Here is a 6,000-nt window from a genome sequence, read left to right as displayed (position 1 = left end):
CACTTATGTCTCCTGCATTGGCAGGTTCTTTACCAGTAGTGCCACCTGGAAGCCTATCCAGTCCCATCACTTTATGACAAATAGATGGGGAAAAAATGGAAACAGTGACAGACTTCATTGTCTTGGGCTCCAAAATTGCTGTGAACCATGACTACAGCCAGGAAATTAAGACACTTGGTCCTTGGAAAAAAAACTATAACACACCTAGACAGCGTATTAAGCAGAGACATCACTTTGCCCACCAAGTTTCATATGGTCAAAATTATGATTTCTCAGTAGTCATGTATGGATGTGAGAGTTGAACCATAAAGAAGGCTGAAGAATTGATGCTTTTGAACGGTGGTGTGGAGAAGATTCAGTCCCTTCAACGGCAAGGAGAACAAAGCAGTCAACCCTACAGGAAAACAACCTTGAATATTCATTGGAAGGACTGATGTTGAAGCTGAAGCTCCAATATTTTTCACCCTAATGCAAAGAGCTGACTCACTGGAAAGACCCTGATGCAAGAAAGACTGAGGGCAGGAGGAGAAGGGTGCGACAGAGGATGAGCTGGTTTGATGGCATCATTGACTCAATGGACATGAGTTTGAGCAACCCCAGGAGATAGTGAAGGACAGGGAATCCTTGTGTGTTACAGTCCATGGGGTGCAAAGAGTCGTCCTCGACTATGTCACTGTACAACAAGAGAACGCTTCATTTTCTGTCTTGGACACTCTTCCAACATCTTCAGAGACAGCATATAGTGTCTTTGATTCTCTTATCTAACGCTCCTATCTTGCCACCTTCTCTTCGACTACAGCCCTCCCAGGTCCCCACATATAAGGACTCTGTGAATATACCAGAGTGATCTAGGTAATCCAGGAATATCCCCCATCTCATGATTTTAATCACCTTTGATAAGTGGTTCCCCAACCAGGTTCGGAACCTGTGCCCCGTGCAGTGGAAGCACAGAGTCCTGACTGTTGGACCACCAGGGAAGTCCTAGGTTAAGAGAATTTTAGCCATACTTTCATCAGATACATTTTCTGCCCCTTTCCTCCTCTCTTCTGCTTCTGGAACCCCTACACTGTGAATGTTAGTATGCTGCATTCCCTAGTTAAGGTAACATTCTTCTTATGTTTCTCAATTCCTATAAATTATTGGTAAACTATCAATGTCTATCTCATAGCTGATTTTTTTTTCAGGTGTTTATTCTTATTGTTTCATTTGACAAAAATTCCTCTCTCATTAACTTCCTCTCTCCCTCTGAAGTGAAAGTCGCTCCGTCGTGTCCAACTCTTACAGTCCATGGAATTCTCCAGGCGAGAATACTGGAGTGGGTAGCTGTTCCCTTCTCCAGGGGATCTTCCCAACCCAGAGATTGATCCAGGTCTCCCACACTGCAGGCAGATTCTTTACCAGTGAGCCACCAAGGAAGAATCCTTATGAAATTAGGTGAAAAACTTACCTGTTCTGGTCTTGCAGGGTGTCCATGTGTGGACAGGACCCTGTGCAGTCTTTGTGACCTGGAGGATCTGGGGCAGAGCTGGAGTGATTGCTGACAGGGTCAGGGCACACTTCCCCAGGCATGCTGGCAGCTGTGGGTTGGGAGGGAGAGAGAGGCTACACCAGAGCTAAGTGTGAGGCAGAGGCTTCTGGACCGTCATGGGGTCCCAAGGTGCTGGAGCAGAACTCTTGATGGCTGCGTCCAAAACTCATTCCATCCCTTAATAGTGGTGCACTGCCCCATCAGATGTGTTGTGTGTATGTTCCGTGTGTGTGTGTGTTGTGTGTGTTGTTGTGTATTCCTGTGTTGTTCCTGTTCATCACTGAGGTATTGAAACAGCAGGTAAAAATTTGCTCTTGGCAGATTGTTTCTTGTCATGATTTCTTCATTAGTTTGCTCATCATGCTCCTAGTCCTGGGATCAGCCCAACAGGAAAGCTAAGGGGTCTGTCATTTCTGAGTCATCATTGTGCCTGGCCCAAGAATTGCTTTCTGATTCAGGTAAATTTATGACTGTTTTTGAATGCCCTATGTCCCCCAAAGCCACACCTCAGTTCTATTCAGGGTTTTATTAATACATGGTCTAGTCTATGTCTCCACCTTTATTCCTTTGTCTTGAGTCCCTGTGTGTGTACATATATATATATTCCGCCTGTAGCTGTAATAGCCACTCTAGCTGCTCTTCAGTTTAAGTTTAGAGTTAAGTGGAACAGACACCAGTCTCCAGACAGTCCCCAGGTAGGTTGGAACATTGCACATAAGGTTTTCTCTGATCATTCTGGTTTGAGGGAGGCAACTGGAACTGATCAAGACTGCACTGCCCCAGGCAGGAGAGGGTACAGGTGAGTAATACATGATGAAATTTTCTGTCATCTGTTCTGGACTTTTCCTAGTTCCTGTTCACTTTTTGTCTATAGATCTTTGTTTGACTGTTTTCCAGAGCTCTATGAGGTTTTCAGCTGCCTTCTCTTTCTTTTCTTGTTTTCCATGGGAGTTTCTGTCCTCCCATCTCACCATTTATCTGACATCACTGCACATGTTAAATTTTATTTGTTCACAATATCCTTGTCTATAAGTGCATCACAATTTCATTACTCTTTCCAATTTGTTGTATTTTAATTTGTTTATAGTTTTTCTTTTATGAATAATGTGGAACAGTTAGTAAATTATGTAAAATATGTGTCAGTTACATTATGAGAGTACTATTAAAGTTACATAATTAAGTACAAGGTATGATCACTCAGAGTTTGCACACTGCACATGATATCCTAAAACTATTAATAATTAACCTCCAATAAGCACTTTGGCAAAATGTCTGGTTTCCATATCATGTTCAGGATTTCACCAGTCAGGTCTGTAAAGCATAATAATCTTGCTGGCGGAAATGAAAAAAGGCAAATTTATTTTCATTTGAAGTTTTGATTCTTTATTAAAGGGTAAAATTTTCAGAAATGCTTATTAAACACTTTTGGATTGTGTAATTTGAGTATGCATATATGTTTGTACTGTAAGACTTGTTTCAACTGATGTTTGATCGAGATTGGCTTTGTAATAGAAAAATAAAAAATATTGCTCTTGTGGAAGTTTCTAGTCTAAAATATGGTCAATAATTATTCAGCACATATCATCATTATATAATAGTGTTTTACTGCTAAAAAAAAAAAAAGCAAACAAGCTAACTGATTTCAATCCTGTTCTTACTCAATGGGCACTGGTTTAATCATGCTCCTCCTACAATATATCTGCTAACACTGGATGGTGCAGCTGGGGTGTTACCTTCCTGTTATTCCTAACCTGTGAAGGAAGAAGAAAAACATCAGTCTTCTTACTCCAAGGAGAAATAGGCAATGGATCCCAAAAGCCAGAGAGTGAAACTTAATGACGGCCACTTCATTCCTGTCCTGGGATTTGGAACCTATGCACCTCCAGAGGTAACAGTAGCAGTTGTAGGTCGAGATATAAGCAGTAGTGGATGCAACATGAGTGAAAAGGACTTGGGTTGTCAAGCACTGAGCTCCTGTGCAACTCTGGGAGGATCACATTGTTCCATTAACCAGGCCAGACCATGCCCTATGAAAGAGAAAAACATTCAGTCTTCACTCTGCATCAGGGTATGAAACTGTGCTCACCTGTAGATTACTCTGGGTCTGGGTTCCCCTCCAGTTTCTGTCTCTTTTCCAGCTTGACACAAGAGGTGAGACTTGGCTGTCAAGATCACTGTCAGCTGCTTTCCTTTGTGGGTGACTGCAGTTGCAAGGTTTCTCTGTACGTTTTATTAGTTCAAGAGCTCTTTCCTGCTTCTAATAATACATGACCCAGAGAAGTATTTGAGGTGGAAGATCCTGAAGATGAAGTGACTGAAAACTAATGGGAGAGAATTGCTTTTCTACTGTGGGATACCTGCTTGGTGCCAGGCAAGAAACACTCCAGCTGTTTTTGCCTTGTGCTTCTGTTTCTGCTTGAAAACTTCTGATGGAATCTTAGTATCACTTGAGGGGATAAGATACAACCTTATAGGCCAGGTTTTGTAATGTATCCTGGGGTTTTGTAATGTGTTTTTATTAGAGTATAGTCTGCAGTGCTTGGTCAAAGAGGGGTTAATGGACAAGTCTCTGGACTGCAAGCCAGAAAGTTTTCTATTTTGTCTTTAGAATAGATGTGACAAGGGACTGGACTTATACTTTGAGGCTTACTATGCTAATTTATAAAATGAAAAAATTATTAAGAGACATTTGCAGACAGAAGACAGAATTTGTTTACTTTAGAGCACATTGGGTTGAGGGAGGAAAGGGACAGGGCTGTTACTGAAGCTCATGGGCTCATTCCCAGATACATCCCGAAAGTGAACATCACTCAGTCGTGTCTGACTCTTTGCGATCCCATCTACTGTACAGTCCATGGAATTCTCCAGGCCAGAATACTGGAGTGGGTAGCCTTTCCCTTCTCCAGGGGATCTTCCTATCCCAGGGATCGAACCCAGGTCCCCTGCATTGCAGGCAGATTCTGTACCATCTGAGCCACCAGGGAAGCCCATTCCCAAATGTCCATGCATTTAAGAAAAATCAGAACTAGACTCAGCAGAACTGTTTATACCAATTATCTACCTCCTTGAAATGGGAAAGATTCTGAATCACATAAAAAGAAATGGAATATTATTGAGCACTAAGACAAAGTTAATCCATTGCAATCACAAGTGAAGTAAGCCAAAGTAGAAAGACAAATACTGAATGATCTCTTTGTAGGTGGAATCTAAAATAGTGGTACTCATAGAAAGAGAGAGTAGAGGTATGGTGAGCAGAAGCGGTGACAAGCCTGGGAATAATGGAAAGATGTTTGGTCAAGGGTACAACCTTCTGTTATAAGAGGCATAATTCTGGAGACCTGAATGTACAGCAGTTGACTATAGTTAAAAATAATGGGCTATATCTTGAGATTTTGTAGAGACTAGATCTATATCTTCTTACAAGCACTTCTAAAAGTAGCTATGTGAGGTGATGGGTTAACTAGCTTTGCTTGTGTAATTGTTAAGAATGGATACTTATATGAGTAAGTACAATCCAGAGAAATGCCAGGCTGGATGAAGCACAAGCTGGAATAAAGATTGCCAGGAGAAACATCAATAACCTCAGATATGCAGATGACACGACCCTTATGGCAGAAAGTGAAGAGGAACTAAAAAGCCTCTTGATGAAAGTGAAAGAAGAGAATGAAAACATTGGCTTAAAGCTCAACATTCAGATAACTAAGATCATGGCATCTGGTCCCATCACTTCATGGCAAATAGATGCGGAAACAGCGGAAACAGTGTCAGACTTTATTTTGGGGGACTCCAAAATCACTGCAGATGGTGATTGAAGCCATGAAATTAAAAGACGCTTACTCCTTGGAAGGAAAGTTATGATCAACCTAGATACCATATTAAAAAGCAGAGACATTATTTTGCCAACAAAGGCCCGTCTGGTCAAGGCTATGGTTTTTCCAGTGGCCATGTACAGATGTGAGAGTTGGACTGTGAAGAAAGCTGAGTGCCAAAGAATTGATGCTTTTGAACTGTGGTATTGGAGAAGACTGTTGAGAGTCCCTTGGACTGCAAGGAGATCCAACCAGTCCATCCTAAAGGAGACCAGTCCTGGGTGTTCACTGGAAGGACTGAGGCTGAGGCTGAAACTCCAGTACTTTGGCCACCTCATGCGAAGAGTTGACTCATTGGAAAGACCCTGACGCTGGGAAAGATTGAAGGCAGGAGGAGAAGGGGAAGACAGAGAATGAGATGGCTGGATGGCATCACTGATGCGAGGACATGAGTTTGAGTGAACTCCAGGAGTTGGTGGTGGACAGGGAGGCCTGGCATGCTGCGATTCATGGGATCACAAAGTGTCAGACAGGACTGAGTGACTGAACTGAACTGAACTGAACTGACTCAATACCTTAACCTGAGCTAACATTAAACTGATTAACTCTCCCCAACATGCCCTGAGGGTGACAACATTCAGCTGAAGCACTGTGGGAAGGAGG

This window comes from Bos taurus, chromosome 13 (genome assembly GCF_002263795.3).
Source record: "Bos taurus isolate L1 Dominette 01449 registration number 42190680 breed Hereford chromosome 13, ARS-UCD2.0, whole genome shotgun sequence".
Taxonomy (NCBI): Eukaryota; Metazoa; Chordata; class Mammalia; order Artiodactyla; family Bovidae; genus Bos; species Bos taurus.
The sequence above is the reverse complement of the archived record's forward strand: the minus strand, read 5'-3'. Positions refer to the sequence as shown.